The sequence below is a fragment of the Callithrix jacchus genome, chromosome 21, assembly GCF_049354715.1.
Source record: "Callithrix jacchus isolate 240 chromosome 21, calJac240_pri, whole genome shotgun sequence".
Taxonomy (NCBI): Eukaryota; Metazoa; Chordata; class Mammalia; order Primates; family Cebidae; genus Callithrix; species Callithrix jacchus.
Genome location: NC_133522.1, coordinates 9,575,484 through 9,593,557, shown reverse-complemented (window position 1 = coordinate 9,593,557; position 18,074 = coordinate 9,575,484). Strand labels below are relative to the sequence as shown.

Genomic DNA, 18,074 nt, shown 5'->3' with positions numbered 1-18,074 from the left:
TCTCTGGAAAGATTTAGTAATATCCATATGGGTCAGTTTTATAAATATATTTGAATGAATTTAACTCTAAAAATCATATTCCTTCATATCAAAGTGTATCTGTTATCTGGGTCCAGTGGCTCAAATCTGTAATCACTGTACTTTGGGAGACTGAGGTGGGAGGACTGCTTGAGGCCAGCAGTTCAAGACCATCCTGAGAAACATGGCAAGACCTTGTATCTACAAAAAAAAATCAAAATATTAATCCAGCACGGTGGTGCAGGCCTATAGGCCCAGCTATTTGAGAGGCTGAGGCAGGAGAATGGCTTGAGCCTGGGAGGTCGAGGCTGCAACGAGTTATGTTTTTGCCTCCACATTCTAGCCTGGGTAAGACTCTATGTCCAGAGTGAGTCCTGAACTGAAAAAAACAAAAACAAAAACAAAAAACAGAACAACAACAAAAAATTAAAATGCATCTGTTAAGAAAAATCATTTATATTTTTTGTCAATATGACCACTGTTTATAATAAATATAGATACATTTAAAGAAATAAGCATTTCGCTGGGCACGGTGGCTCACACCTGTAATCCCAGCACTTTGGGAGGGCTAGGCAGGAGGATCACGAGGTCAAGATATCGAGACCATCCTGGCCAACATGGTGAAACCCCATCTCTACTAAACACACACACACACACACACACACAAATTAGCTGGGCATGGGGGTGTGCACCTGTAGTCCCACACACACACACACACACACACACAAATTAGCTGGGCATGCGGGTGTGCACCTGTAGTCACACACACACACACACACAAACACACACACACACACACAAATTAGCTGGGCATGGGGGTGTGCACCTGTAGTCCCAGCTACCTGGGAGGCTGAGGCAGGAGATTTGCTTGAACCCGGAAGGCAGAAGTTGCAGAGCCGAGATCTCGTCATTGTACTCCAGCCTGGTGCCTGTCAAGGGAGCAAAACTCTGTCTCAAAAAAAAGAAGAAAGAAAGAAACATTCAAAAACTACTCTATGACTTTAAATATTTTGAACTTGTATTTCATATTTTTTAAAAAGATGACATTCAAGTAAAGAATCACTTATGTTTTTGATTTAATAAGTCATAAACAGAAAATTTTTGGTTCTAAACTTTGGTTGATCAATGTTATTTAAAAAACGTATTAGCACAGTTGTATTAAAACTGCAGACTTAGAAACATACTTTACTTTTATTTTGATGATTATACATTATACCACGTCTCAGGGTCCTTTGTAGTAAATGATCCATGAAACAACATGAAAGTGATAAATATATGTATAGGCGCTTTTACTCAAACAAATGAAAACGTAAAACAAAGGAAATAACAATCTCAACAGCAAAATGTTCTTAATCATATTATACATCAGCTTATTTTATTGACTTTTGTCATTTTCCTTTAAATAAAGAATAGAACAAACATTTTTAGCATTAACTGTTAGTTGGTTTCCAGCTAATTGATGCTTTACTGAATGCAAGCATTCTAGACTGCATAATATATGTTCCTTGTCCATTTGAGGCTATACTTTGAATGTAAACACCCAACAATGACATTATGAGTCTAAGATTGATAGTTATTTGATTTAGCAACATCTGTTGTTGTTTAATGTACTCCAAGCAGATGCTCTTTCTTGATATTCAACATACAGTTTGGTCTACCCTTATGATATATACCCTTACTAGGAGAATGCCATTGTTATTTGAATACAGAAATTGGTATTAACAGTTGTTTATGTCTTTGGTCAAACAAATGTCTATAGACTGGGTCAGGCATCATTAACTTTTATAAGAATCGCAATGGACAAACTCTTTGAGTCACTTACTTCCTACGATGACATAGATTTCTTTCATGTGTCAGGGCATCTAGAGTCATTTTTTTTTCAATTAGTAATTGTTTCTTTTAATGTTCTTGGAGGATTAATGAAAACACAACAATATAAATTATCAGAACGATGTTCTTTTCTGTGTTTGTCATTGTATTTTAAACCTGCCACACTACACAAAGAATTGTAATGAGAAAAATACCCAGGGACAGACACTACTGTTTATTTGATTCTCTATTCACGTTTTGTAATATGCTGCAAAACAATAAAAGCCGACATAATTGTAACTGATCACACTGTTTCATGGTTTATATGAGGACTCACAGGGATTTAGGATAAACACAAGAGTGATCATGCTGAGGATTAGAGAATTCTGATCAAGGTTTTGCTGGGCAGAAAATATATTTGAAATATAAGCAAAAGTCTGTTTGTCCTAGGAAGGATATAAAAATATATAATATCATAATAGAGATTACGTGCACTGTAATTCTAAGAAGATCTTGATGTCCTATAATGGGATATGCATCTGATTCCCCTTTTCTGAGAAAGTCTCTTATTCAGTGTTAACAATTCAATGATATCTTGTGACCTTTTCTATGCAAATATGAACAATTTGAGGCTATCACAATCTCTCATGCATTGCCCCTTAAAGGGACATTCTTAATTGCTTTTATAATCTCAATTTTATTTTAACCTCCATTACCTATAATATCTTCTTTGAAGCTTGAAATTAACTTTTCTTTCTTCTCCATTTTATGCTTTCCTATTTTGGTAAGCAATGATTTTACTTTTCCACCAAAATTCTAGTGGGTTTTATCCAGCAGGGACATGATTAATTCACTATGATAAAGTATATTTTTATTACCGTATTCTATTAATCACATTCATTGAAAGAGAAGCATGTCTTTCTTTTCTATGGGGACTATTCAAAGATATACTGTCCTTCTGCAAATAGAAGCAAAACTAATGGGTTATAATAATAGTTCATAAAGACTTTAGATATTTTCTTGGTAAATAGCCTGTTTCATACCATTTCACCTAATTTCTTGTTAACTCAATCCTTTTTAATTATCAGATAGGCATCTGTTAAGTGACTGACCTAGAAATCAAAGTTGTAACCTTAGTCTACTCAGAATGATACTCTAAATATAATGATATCCCCATTTAGGTGATAATTTGATAAAGAGAGTAAGATTAGTTACAAAGATAACATCACCTTTTAGATTAGTTAACAAAGATAACATCACCTTATATATATATATATATTTCTACCTAAGTGTTCCTTTGAAACAGGTTGAATATGCCATCCCTCCTTAAAGTTAAAAGTATTGTTCTTTCAATAGGCTCCTATTACTGAGTTATGAAGCAAGGACGATGCATATTTCCTTACTCTAAAAATAAAACAAGGCAATTTACTCTCTGTTTGTGTAATTAGACAATAGTGGCAGCTTTAATTTTGTTTTAATTATTTATTTATTTGTATTTTTAGACTGAGTCTCTCTCTTGTTGCCCAGGCTGGAGGGCAGTGACACCATCTTGGCTCACCGCAACCACCTCCTCCAGGGTTCAAGCAATTCTCTTGCCTCAGCCTCCTGATTAGCTGGGATTACAGGCACGCGCCACAACTGCTGGTTCATTTTTGTGCTTTTACTAGAGACAGGGTTTCACCATGTTGGTCAGGCTGGTCTTGGATTCTTGACCTCATGATGTGCTTTCCTTGGCCTCCCAAAGTGCTGGGATTATAGGTGTGAGCCACTGCACCCAGCCAGCAGCTTTAATTTTCAAACCACACAAACTTGTCATTCTCATTAAGGAAAGGAAACAAAGGGCAACTGTAATAACAAGTGATTAAGCATTTTAAAGTTTCAAATGGACAATGAATGTGCATTTAGAAGAACATGTTGATAATATCATGATCATTTTAGCTTTTATGGTGCAGTCCTCAAATGTTTGAGGCTATCATGTGAACAATCAATTCATGGTCAAATCTTGGCTCATGAAGTTGAAAGTTCTCTGGAAGCAGATCCTGTGAGCATTTTCCCTTGTGAGCTCTGCTTGCTCAGAACAGTGTTTGGCGTGTTTTTAGGCATTTATGAATATTTCTGTTATGGTTAGTGATAGATTCCTTTTTTTGATTATTTTATTGATAAAAACTCTATATTGGCTCTAAGCCAGATTCCATACAAGAGAAACATAATGAAATTTCAAAAGTATTTATTAAAATTTATCTGTCTCAAGATTCTTCTTAAAGTAAGGAAACATAAGTAAATTGGTAGACAGGTAGATAAATAGATGGAAAATCATGACTTCCTTTAAAAATAATTGTTCAATATCGTAGTCTTTTCAATTACCAGAGACTTTCGAAATACAACCATTAGTTTCATATAGTGGTCTTTTAAATAAGCAGTATATATTTAGTGTAGACTTCTTTCCCCAGAATCTGTGCCAAGTTTTTGAGATACAAAAGGGATGACGTGGATCATATTCTCAATGTCACAATCTAATCATAGGTCTTTTATTTATAAAAAGAGATATAAGAAAGATGGTTCAACTGGGGCAAATAACTTCAAAATGCACAAAAATAATTTGTTTTTAAAATCATACTTCCAAAATTCTACCGTTGAACTACCTCTTTCAATGCTTTCATATGTATATATATATATATATATATATATATATATATATTTTTTTTTTTTTTTTTTTTTTTTTTTAAACGGAGTTTTGCTCTTGTTACCCAGGCTGGAGTGCAATGGCGTGATCTGGGCTCACTGCAACCTCCGCCTCCTGGGTTCAGGCAATTCTCCTGCCTCAGCCTCCTGAGTAGCTGGGATTACAGGCACGCACCACCATGCCCAGCTAATTTTTTGTATTTTTAGTAGAGATGGGGTTTCAACATGTTGACCAGGATGGTCTCGATCTCTTGACCTCGTGATCCACCCGCCTCGGCCTCCCAAAGTGCTGGGATCACAGGCGTGAGCCACCGTGCCGGGCCGAAAGTTTATATTTTACCTAAACCATTTTACTTAATTTCTCCAACTGATGTCACAGAATATCTGTTTTCTATTGTTCTTTTGAAGACTTTGTTATTTTTATTTATACACAATTATCTAACAATATATTATTATTTAGACAACTGTACAACTCTGGCTATTTTAAGTTTAAAAGAATAATCTTATAATTCTATAGAATCACAAATGGATTAATAATTACCTAGTCTCTTATCTCAAGCAAAAAAGAAATTATTATCATGTGAAGGTTAGATATTGTTTTAAAAAAATCACATTTGAATTTTAATCTTACTCCCTTTTATACACTAAATACTTCAAGAAAAACTTGCTACAAAAAAGTATTGAGACCACCATTACTTGTGGTTTAGCTTTAATAGCTAAAGTTCTGAATCTATTGCAAATGAATCCATCTTGTTGTTTTAGATCTCAGATTATTAAAGTACTAAGAAATCATGTTGCATTTACTCTAGGATTTATAGTCCTTGGCAATTTCTAAGCCAAGTGCTATTGTAAATGAGAACATATATCAACTTATATATTTACTCTCAGCTGAAAACAGGCCTTCCGTACTCCAACCTAAGTGTGTAAGTTGTATTATTTCAGGAAATTGGGCTGTCAGTATTAATAGAACTTATCATTGTCATAATTTTAATAAGATGACAAGCAAGACTATAGATGCTTAACTCTAAAATTCACTTTTGTTATATGTTTAGTTTGTTCTTCTAGCTGCATAGTTATGCAGGCAGTATTGAAGATGCTTTCCAAACAGTTCCCCCATTCATTTAATTAAAAATATCCGTGCTCACTTCGGCAGCATATATACTAAAATTGGAACAATACACAGAAGATTAGCATGGCCCCCGTGCAAGGATGCCACGGAAATTTGTGAAGCGTTCCATATTTAAAAATAGGTGTATCTAAAGACAACTAGAATAATAAAAGATTAATTAATTAGCAAGCAGCTCATCAAGTAGCTGCACCCCATTTTCAAATAGTGGGCAGATTAAAATTATAGAAACAAATATAATTTCTCACTCATTATTTAACCTCTGGCTCAAGCACTGATTTAAGTTATTTACTGTTGTGGGGAGAGGGAATGGCAGTAGGTATGTGGCAAATATAGTGTTCACTTTTGCTCCTATTTGATAGCCCTCTTTTAATGAATTCTTCATAATTAGGTAGAAAGATGAATGCGTGACAATAGGACACAATTCAGCTATGTTTTCTTTTTCTGTTGTGTAAGCTGGAAAGCAGTGGCACAATCTCAGCTCCCTGCAATCTCTGCTCCCCAGGTTCAAACAATACTCCGCCTGGGAACTACAGGTGCACGCCACCACACCTGGCCAAGTTTTACATTTTTAGTAGAGATGGTTTTTCGCCATGTTGACCAGGCTAGTCTTGAACTCTTGGCTTCTAAAGATCCACCCACCTTGGTCTCCCAAGTGTTCTGAAACGAAGAATCAACTTTGGTTTCCAATAACATGTTCTTCATTTCTTTCTCTGACTTCAATAAAAGCATCTTTAATCTTCATATTCCTGCCAACATTTCATTTAAAGCAATCTAGGCTTTGTGTTTTCTTTAAGTAAATGCCTTAAAGCTCTTCCAACCGTTGCCTATTATTAAATCCCAAAGTTACTTCCATGTTTATATTTGTTACATCAGCTCTGCACTTCCAGGTAACCACATCTATATTAGTTTCCTGTGGCTGCTGTAGCAAAATTCTTATTATGTTAGCAGAAACATATCCTTTCACAGTTCTGGGAGCCAGAAACCTTAAATTAGTTTCTTCTGGGAAAAATTAGTGTTGGTGGGGCCAGGCTTCTTCTGGAGTTTTAAGGGAGGAATCTGTTCCTTGCCCATTCCAGCTTCCGGTGGCTGCTGGCATTCCTTGGCCGTGATGCATTCATCACTTCAGTCTCTGCCACCACAGTCACGTTGCCTCCTCCTCTTTTCATGGTCTCCGTCTTCCTCTCTCTCATTTCGGACATTGTAATGGCATTTAAGGCCTACCCAGATAATCTCGGAAAATCTCTTCATTTCAAAATCTTCTTGGCAATGACAGTTTTTTTCTTCCAAAATAATGTTTACAGATTTCAGGAATTCAGATTGTACGTGTTCACGGGACATTTTTCTAGCCTACCACCAGGACTATTTTAGAATTCTGCCCATCATATTTCTGAAAATAAAAAAGCTGTACTATATTTTTCAGAGTACTTCAGGACTAGTAATATCTTTCTTACTAATTCCCTGTAATCATGGAATATAGTGTAATATAAATAATTTTAAAATATTTATAACATAGCATTACGTAAATAGTCTAGTTTAGGCATAGCAGACCTTTGCCATTACTTTCATCTTGAATTCATTTCATGTCCACATCCTGCTTGTTTGAAAATGATGAGTGTAGTGGGGACATAGCACAAGCACCCTGTTTTTGCCTTTCACAGACAACTATTTTAATAATAGATATTAGAATATAACATAAATATGTACTTAAGCAATATATTTCCCTGGATTGATACTTATTTTTTTTAATCTTATTTCTTGTGTAAAATCATGATGGATTTTATTCTCAGCTAATTACTCCATTATATCATTATAGTAATCATAAATCAATATTTTTATTATATAATCTGGTTCTTCCATTATCTTGGACTGTAAGCTAATGTCTACAATGCAGTATAAAGGCCAAAGTGACATTGAGTAAGTTATAGAGTTAATCCCACAGCTACGTTGATTTTCTATTGGGAGAAATAGTGAACACTTTGGCAAAGTCCCTGCCACTATTTTAAATATACCAATACAAGTTGGAGAAGGCAATCCTGTACAGTTATTTTTTTCTTTATGCCCATCGAATTTGGAGGGAGACTGCATAATGAGAAAAGGTTTCACTTCACTGAGTAAAAAGTGCAAAATAATTGCAAAACAGAATGTGTATTTTTACTAACAATTAATATTAATTTTCTCATTCAGATGCAGTAAAATCTACCAACAGTACTATTGTCCCTGGAGACTTACATAAAGTATTCGTGTGTTTCTTCATTTTAGTTTCTATGCATGATATGCTTCTTATTGTTTACAAATGACTAAAGGACATTGTTATAGACATAAACTTCAACGCTTTCATTTGGAACTCAAAGTGAACAGCATCATCTGTGAATTATTTACAGATATAATTTCCAAAGATTCTCATAAAAGTCTCCTTTTAAAAAAAGGAGTGTACAGATTTTTATATAATGTTTACTGAAAATCATCATTATATCATAATATTTATTATATTTAGTATGTAAGTACCACAAATATAAAGTACACTTTCTTACTGATCAAAATTTTTTGATTTCTGCATACATATCTAAATATACTAATCATTTTAGTTCATGTGTACAATGCTAATTCTGAATTTTTATAACCAACTACTGAGAAGAAAAACTACATTTTAAGCACTTACTCTGTGCCCTGTACTGTGATACAGAAACTTTATTTGCATTGTGTCAATGCATTCTTGCAATTAAATTTTTAGGAAGAAAAAATATTGCCAGTTTCCTACTTAAGTGATGGCTGTAGAAAACTATTTGGATGTTTATATAGATTCATCTTCTATTAGACACTTATCAATCATCTCTAACTTATATCAGAGAAGGAAAAGTACTACAAATTTGTGTGTTTGTGTTAAAAATATATTTAAAGGAACACGTTAATGAAAAAATTAAAGTAAACCTGAGCAAATTTGAACTAGGTATTTTAGGACAGACATATTTTTCAGTAATAACTGATTTTAATTCCAAATCATTTCAGATTAAGGGGTGGATTGCATTGTTTTTCATTGTGGGAAAGTTTTGGGAATGCCTTATTAATGTACTAAACTGCCATAATCAGGTTAGCTTGATTATTTCCAGTCTCCAGTGAGAATTTATGCTATTCCAGAAAACAAAACATGGTACAACATAACTTACCTACAAAATGACTTTTGCCATGAAGAAACATGATACACTACCTGATTTCATACGTCAACTCATAAAATTATTCAGTGATCTACTTTTCTTAAGAAATTCTCCTTCAGCAAAGTAAAAATGAAAGCAACTGTTTAGAAAAAGCCAGTGTAAATCCACTTTTCCTCAAAAGTGAGACTCTAGGAATAAAGTGGCTGTTTTAGAACAGATTTCCGTGATTGTCTGCATTCTCAGCTTAGCTTGGATGTGCCACACTAATATATTTTTATTATTTTTTCTTGATTTTAGGCAAATCCATTACATAACTGAATAAATGGCCTCTTTTTGAAGAATTAGGCTTTTCCCCAGAAGAATTACATATGCGTGTATGAAAGCTTCATGTATAGTTATATAAATAACTATATTCATTTTTTGCACTTAGTGCTCTTAGCTACTTACGGCTATATGCTTATTGATGTCATTTACATGTAAGTGAGATGATTTAGGTCACTCTTTTATGTTTTCATCTTTGTTTCCTGAAACAGCGTTCTTTAGAATTTGTTTGCTGTAATGATTGTAAGCATGAGATTCTCCCTGACAGCAATTCCTTTCTGTAAATGAATATTTTGAAAATGAAAAGTAATTAAAGATTAACAAAAGTAAGCAAAATGGATGTTTAAAGCTCCTTAATTATTATTTAGGACACGATGGGTATTTAAGATAACCAATCTTCTGCAGAAAATTTAAAACCCTGTAGCTAATTTACATATTCAGTGAGTTTATTGAATTCATTCACATTTGACAGGTGAGGGAATTGTGGCAGAGAATTTAAGAGATTTATGGAAGTTCACTCAGAAAATCAGTGAAAGAGTCAAAAATAGCATAGAACGCTCTTTTTGTGTATTCTTGTGTCGTGATACTCAGTAGCTGAAAATGAATACTGCACTGAGTCACACTTGCCGATGGGAGTCTGCTGTCTCCCTCAGAAATGAGAGTCCAGAGAGGTGCAAGTCGCTTTTCCAGGGCATGCGGGCTAGTAAATGTTCTTCACAGGTCTCTGAGGGAGTGCTTATGAATTTGGGGAAATACCATTCTAATGTCAAAGACAGTATTAATTTTTGTTTCCTTTGTATTTTTGTAGATGTCTTATCTATTTCAGCCTACTAATCTCTTCTCACTTCACTATTCTGTTCATTCATTCAGGTTTTAATTTCTGTTAGGTGATGGGTAGTATACACCAGGATATTACTCACCCCCTTGCCTGTTTCTCTTCCCTTTAGGTCTCTCTGTCACCTTGCCCAGTTATACATTAATAATACATTAATGATTAGCACTAATTTGAAAATAATCTAAAAATATTTCAAAAATTATTTTTCCCTTTTCTGATACTAATTCATCTTCCTTTTTCGGTTCTATCTGAAGCTAGTTAATTAAATCATGTTTATGAAAATGCTTCATGATGTTCATCCCACAAAGTGGATGCAAGATAAATGACAATTCTGCCATTCCTTTATGGTATAGAGGGAGTTCCATTAAATAAAGATCAGAAACTTAATATTGTAGTCAAATAGTGAGGTAGCAAATATTGTTATTTTTAAACTGTTTATGGCAATTCACTGTCATTGTTATCATTCTAAACAAGTCTGGACAATGTGGTTCCACATATATTAACTGCTATTGGACCTCATTCTGTTTCTGTGTTCTGTTCCTCCAAGGAATCAGAAAGCTTATGAGTTTGCTGCCTGTCATAAGAGCAATGAACATACTCATTTACTGACTTCTAAAGTCTAAAATAGAAAGGGAGAGAGTGTGAAGAAATACAAATTTGAGGAATTTGGGTTTAGAGAGGGACACAAAAGACACAGGGCTGATAGCCCCCAGATCCCAAGCATCAGGAACTCTTGGAGAGAGAGAAGAGAGGTCACAGGAAACATCATGTTTAGGGATTTAATAGGAGAAATGAAAAAAACAAAAACGAAACAATGATATATAATATCATAGCCCAGCTACTACCAAGAAACAGGACCACATTATTTGTATCCTGCTTTTCCCAGAGAAACACAGCATATTGAGGAAAGAGCAATCCATATTTCTTTTGATCAGACCTCCCAAAATTTGCTAGGTTAAATTCTCATTAATGTGCATATATTGCCTACAAGCTGTAAGCTACTTGAGGGTAACATGGGGCCCACACATCCTGATCTATTTCTTGAACTTAAAGCAGAGCATCTTGGAAATAGAAAGCCTCCAATATATGGTGAGTTAATAAATGACAAAACACATTTCTGCTTCCAGTCTAATCAGAGATAAAGGAAGGAAGGCTGCATCACAGAAGTCTGAGTCAGGTTGTCTAGATTGGATTCCCAGAGTCATCATTTGTGCATAAGCTAGATATATGAATTATGTATCTCTTTATTTGTAAAAAGTGGTTAATAAACATAATTCAAGGCAATTTAAACATTAAAATATAATTATATAGATAAAGGGTTTAAGTATATGTTAAACAATCAATAAAATGATAACTGAAAATGTTTGGGTGTGTATAAGCAGGTTCACACACACTTACATTGGCAAGGAAAAGGATCCTTTCGGCCGGGGGCAATGGCTCACGCCTGTAATCCCAGCACTTGGGAGGCTGAGGCTGGTGGATCGTCTGAGGTCAGGAGTTCCTAACTAGCTTGACCAACATATTGAAACCCCGTCTCTACTAAAAATACAAAAAAAAAAATAGCTGTGCGTGGTGGCCGGCGCCTGGAGGCTGAGGCAGGAGAATCACTTGATCCCAGGAGGCAGAGTTTGCAGTGAGCCGAGATCGCCCCATCGCACTCCATCAGGGGCAACAAGAGCAAGACTCTGTCAAGAAAGAAAGAGAGAGAGAGAGAGAGGGAGGGAGAGAGAGAGAGAGAGGGAGGAAGAGAGAGAGAGAGAGAAAAGGAAGGAAGGAAGGAAGGAAGGAAGGAAGGAAGGAAGGAAGGAAGGAAGGAAGGAAGGAAGGAAGGGAGAGAGAGAGAGAAAGAAAGAAAGAAAGAAAGAAAGAAAGAAAGAAAGAAAGAAAGAGAAAGAAAGAAAGAGGACTACTTTTCCAAAATATGTATCTAATTGCTTGCTTATCTGAATTTTTTTCTGTAGCTTCAATGACGACAATCTTCAGTAAAAAAGGAAAATAATAACATAAGTATAGTGAGTCTCATTCATTATATAGGAAACTGATTTTTATTTTCTTTTTTACTTTATATTTACTGATTTTATTATTTCTTTACTACTTTTTTTAGTGCAATACTTTATTAAAGTATAGAAGGATATGGAGGTATAATGAAGCAGGTATATCCATAAAGAGGAAAAATTGACTACATGGATAAAACAGTTTTGTTGATCTGTTTTAAACAAACAGAAAATAAGTGGTGATGCGTTTGTACACTGTAGCCCAACAAAAAAATTAAACTGATCATTTAGTACTCGGCTAAATCAGAGATAAATTTAAAATATTTTAATTATTTAGGGACAGACATTATGAATGCCAAATGTGCATATGCTTACAGGTTATATGAAAATTATCCAACACTATGAAGAGCATCCATAAGGAGCTCTACCTGTAATCAAACTAGAAATGTCTTGCCTTTGTGAGTTACAGCCCCCGAAATAAGTTGACTAAAAGGTGATGGATTTTATGAATCTTCCCAAAGAGGTAGCTCTATTTCATTAATGATCTTTGTTCTTCTGTTTTCTCTTTTATTCATTTCCACACTGACCTTTATTATTCCTTCTACTTTTTTCTTTCTTTACCAGTTCTTTTTTTTTTTGGTGAGATGGAGTTTCGCTCGTTTCCCAAGCCGGAGTGCAATGGCGTGATCTCTGCTCACCGCAACCTCCACCTCCAGCAATTCTGTCTCAGCCTCCGAGTAGCTGGGACTACAAGCTCACGCCACCATGCCCAGCTAATTTTTGTATTTTTAGTAGAGGCGGGGTTTCACCATGTTGACCAGGATGGTCTCGATCTCTTGACCTCGTGATCCACCCGCCTCAGCCTCCCAAAGTGCTGGGATTATAGGCGTGAGCCACTGCTCCCGGCCCCATTTTCTTAATATGAATGATGTCATTGGCTTGAGAACTTTCTTATCTTCTAATATAGGTACCCAGTGCAATAAATCCGTTCCTAAGTACTGGTATTTTACCCATTGTGATATCTTGTTTTTCATTTTTATCTAGTTATTCTTTATATGCGATTTAATTTTCAGTAGCTGTATATACCAAAAAACCTTCATGGTTCAAATAACATATTTATATGTCTCGAATCCTTTTAAATTCATTAAAATTTGTTGTATGGCTTAGTATATGTTCTGTCTTGATAAATGCTTTGCAGGTGCTTGGGAAAAATGTGTAATCTACTGCTGTTGGATGGCATGTTCCAAAAATTTTTATTTAGTTGATAAGATGGCTCAAGTCACTATATATTTATTTATATTATCTAAATTTATTCTGTCAATTATTAGCAAGGGAGTTTTACATTTTCAGACTATGATTATGGATTTGTCTATTCCTCCTTAGGTTTCTATTAGTTTTTGCCTTATGTATTTGCACTTATACTCAATACACATGGTCAACATTACATGTGGAAATGCTTAGTAATTTTATGTCCTCCTGATGAACTGATACCTGTACTATTAGGAGATTATATTCTTCATTAACAGTAATACTTATTGTTCCGAAATAGATTTTTCCTGATATTAATAAAGGTACTTCCTGTTTCTTTCTGTAGGAGGGGAACATCATGCAGCAGGGCCTGTGTGTGGTGGGGTTTGGGGAGGGACAGCATTAGGAGAAATACCTAACGTAGATGAAGGGATGATGGGTGCAGCAAACCACAATGACACGTGTATGCCTATGTAACAAACCTTCAGGCTCTGCACATGTATCCCAGAACTTAAAGTATAATTTTTAAAAATGTTTTAATTTTAAAATTATTTTTAGATTTAGAGAAAAATTTCAAAGATTGGAGCGTCCTCATGTATATCAATTTCTTCTATTATTCACATCTACCATTAATATGTCACATCTCTTATAATTAATAAACCAGTCATACTAGGCTATTTTTAACTAAAGCCCATACTTTATTCAGATCCTTAATTTTAACCTAGTGCCATTTTTCTGATCCAGAGTCCCAACCAAGATGCTAACATGATATTTATAGTCATATGTCTTCAGGTTATTCTTGGTTGTGACTATTTCCAGCTTTCTTCTATTAGTGGCAGTGTGCTGTGTCTTATTTTACCCAATTTGTGTCTTTATATGAAGTATGTTTCTTGTAGGAAGCACATAGTTAGGTCATGCTTTTTTTACAAATGTGATAATCATTGTCTTTTACTAGAACAATCTTTGCTTTTTAATCATTCCTACGTAACATGATCATTTATTTGGTTAAATTGATCATCTTCCTACTTTGATGTACAATTTAATTTATTCTCTGTTCCCATTTTCTTCTTTTCTGAATTCTTTTGAATTTGATATTTTATGACTCCTTTTTTAAATCACTTTTTGGGGTTATCATTGAAGTTCTTTTAAAGTATTTTGGTATTTGTGGTAGGATTTATAGTTTACAACTTTAACTTATCACACTGTGTATTCAATTGATACTATGCCATGTAAAGAAAAAGAATCCACAATCTCATAATTCTGCCTTTCCCCTAACAATTGTGCTATTATTGTCATTCATTTCACCTTTACATAGTTATAAACCTTACACTGTATTATCATTTTTATTTAAAAAATCAGTGATCATGTCACTGCTCTCGAGCCTCGTCTCTCTTGTCTTTCTGACACTCTGTTTTAACAACTGTAGCCTCCTCATGAGTCAGCCAGGCCTCTCTTGGAGTTCCCATTCCTCTAGTGGAACTTGAAAATTCTCTCAATATAGTAAATTGGAAAATTTTGTGGCTCATCTCCTTTGTCTTTGATCTTTCGAGGCTCACTGTCTTTTATTTCCTGATAACAAGTGTTTTGCAAGCTGGCATTTCATGTATTTTGTCTGTTTCAGTGGGAGGGTAAATCCGGTCCTTTTTTTATTACATTTTGGCCTTCTAAAATAAATTAAGAGCAGAGTATTTCTCTATGTAGTGATTTTTTGCAAGTGGTCAAACAGGAATTTAAACCTCATGTGGAGATATCAAATATACACACACAGAGTTATGTAGCTTCTCAAAGGCCAAGCCTCCTTGTATTAGGAAGTATGGAAGTAGATTTTAAAACAAAACGAAAGCTTAATACTACGTAAGAGTAGGAAGAACACCGGACTCACATCAGATAAACCGAATTAAAATGCAAAAAATGAATCCCCGTGACTCTGAACAAATAACACAGCCCATTTAAATCTAATTTTCCTTACACACACACACACAAAACTGAATTAATAATTCCAAGCTTACAAGATTATAGTGAAAACCAAAAATGAAAAGCACTGTGTGGCTCACACTCAATCCCTAAAATGCTTTATTCTCTACTAAAACGGGTTAGATTTCATGTCAACTTGCATGAAACTGAATGCCTGATATGTGCAAGGTACCCTCATGTGTTGTGATCTACCTTATCAAAACTAAGAATACAACTATTATCCCCATTTTATAGCTAAGGAAACGGAACCTCCAAAAATATGTAATTACGGCTGAATTTACAAAACGAGTAAGAATTTGTTTAGGATATGAACACAATTCAGTTGTAATCCATGCTTTTTTTAATGCTTCTTTCTGCAGAGGTTAAGATTCTTTTTCACAAAATAATTTAAATTAATATTTTAGTTTAAGAAATATGGATGAAACACCAGATTTTCTTTATAGACCCTTGCTATTTTGTGTGCTTACATCTACAGTTCAATAGAGGCCAGGAACAGTGTTTCATGCCTGTAATCCCAGCTCTGTGGGAGGCCAAGAAAGTAGGAGAGCTTGGAGCCAGCCATTTGAGACCAGACTGGACATCTTTGAAGACATGGTCTTTACAAAATATTTTAAAATGGGGCTGGGCGCAGTGGCTCACGCCTGTAATCCCAGCACTTTGGGAGGCCGAGGCGGGTGGATCACGAGGTCAAGAGATCGAGACCATCCTGGTCAACATGGTGAAACCCCGTCTCTACTAAAAATACAAAAAATTAGCTGGGCATGGTGGCACGTGCCTGTAATCCCAGCTACTCGGGAGGCTGAGGCAGGAGAATTGCCTGAACCCAGGAGGGGGAGGTTGCGGTGAGCTGAGATCACTCCATTGCACTCCAGCCTGGGTAACAAGAGTGAAACTCCATCTCAAAAAAAAAAAAATGAACTGGGTGAGGCAGCACCATGTCTGTGGTTCCATCTACTCAGGAGGCCCAGACGAGAGGCTTATTTGAGCTCAGGAGTTGGAGAGCTGGAGCATGCAGTGAGCTATGATCATGTCACTGCACTCTAGCCTGCACGACAGAGCAACACCTTGTCTCAAAAACAAAGAAAGAAAAAATTCTGTGGAGTCTGTAGTTATGCAGTATTACTTCTACAAACTCTACAATGTGGCAAATACTCAAAATGAATCTCCGAGTAAGTGGAATTCATTTTATACACACAATATATGTGATAAATTATCATTATTTTCCTTAAGATACTGTTTCTGACAATGACATCTCAAAAGATTCTTAGTTATCACATTAAAAAAAATCAAAATTCACACCCAAAAGAAAACAGCTACCAGTTTTTTAGTTTCTGATTCAGCATGTTTTAGTTATTCTTTATGACTTAACATGAATTTCTATTATGCATAATACAAATTGACTATGTCTGAGAAGCAGCGTTTCAGAAGCCTGGCAAATGTCATAGCTACTCTAAAAATCACATCCTGTTATTTTATGTTAATATTTTAAAATGCTTTGCATTAACAGCACTCTGAATCATTATAAGGAGGATTACATTTTTTCTCCAAAGAGTAGTATTTTATGCTCTTTCATTATGACCTTTCTTTTAGTCTATTTTGAGTTCAGTCTACCTTCCTTTCTGTCAAGTATTCAGTAAAAATGTTTTAACAATTCATTGCTTACATATGATGTTTAAGACTAGATTTTTCAGTCTGACACTGTATCTTCCATCTGCACTTAGAGACACAGACCACTCTTGCCACAATCTTACAAGCACAGAAATCACCTTTCAAGTTTGTATATTTTCCCACTAACCAAGCTCTCAGGGATCTATCTTGCTGCTTTTCCATGTTTCTCCCCTCAGGAACCTCTACTGTCACCTTCCTTTTGTCATTTTCACAGACAGTCTGAGTGCCACACATCAGTTTGCTGCTCTGCTTACCTATATGGCTTTCCGAGGGAAAAATCCTACAGTAGCTTAGTTCTAGAGTAACAATGGCAAAAACATCAACACACACACACACACACACACACACACACACACACACACAATCTTACTGCTTTCTCTTTACAGCTTAGTAGCTATGACTTCAGAATGTGGAGTTAGCTTCCTGGCTTCAAATCCCATCTCTTTTAGGAAATAACTATGTGACGTTCGACAATATTGTTTAACCTCTTTGTGGTCCAATCTTCTTATGAATTAAATGAAAACAGTTAATGTACTTACTTTTCAGTGCACATTATGGCATAGGCACAACCCTCTTCTAACCATAGCTACACTGGTAAGTCTATGTAATATTTAGCAGGAAAAAGTGAGCTATGACTACTGCTGCACATGATGCTAACGCTGTTCCTCCTGCAGTGACTAGCACTTCTATAGTGTACAAATAAGGATTCATTTGGACAAAAGCATACCCGAAGCAATTGTATGTACTTCTCCTACACTGATTCCAGATGTAGAGAGTAACTACTGCTGTTGTTTATTTCTTTCTTATCCAAAAATCTTCTCTCAGAAAATATGAACAATGAGACAAACAAAAAACAATCTCTTTAACCATGATCGTAAATATTAATTACTTTCAAAATATTTCTCTTTTTCTTTCCTTTTTTTTTTCTTTTTTTTTTTTTTTTTGAGATAAAGTTTTGCTCTTGTTGCCTAGGCTGGAGTGCAATGGCATGATCTTGGCTCACTGCTACCTCTGCTTCCGGGGTTCAAGGGATTCTCCTGCCTTAGCCTCCTGAATAGCTGGGATTACAGGCATGTGCCACCATGCCTGACTATTTTTGTATTTTTAGTAGAGACAGGGTTTCTCCATGTTGGTCAGTCTGGTCTCGAACTCCTGACCTCAGGTAGGTGATCTGCCCAGCTCAGCCTCCCAAAGTGCAGGGATTACAGGTGTGAGCCACCACGCCTGGCCTAAATTATTTTTAA

At 35.4% G+C, this 18,074-nt stretch overlaps 1 protein-coding gene and 1 non-coding gene across 5 annotated transcripts in view; both read left to right on the top strand.

Moving 5' to 3' along the window:
* CADM2 (cell adhesion molecule 2) overlaps window positions 1-18,074 on the top strand; it is a 1,112,757-nt gene that overhangs the window by 535,339 nt on the left and 559,344 nt on the right. The gene's annotated exons all lie outside the window — the stretch shown is intronic.
* LOC118150049 (U6 spliceosomal RNA) lies at window positions 5,647-5,753 on the top strand. The gene has a single exon (XR_004737810.1). It is a non-coding gene; the product is annotated as a U6 spliceosomal RNA (small nuclear RNA).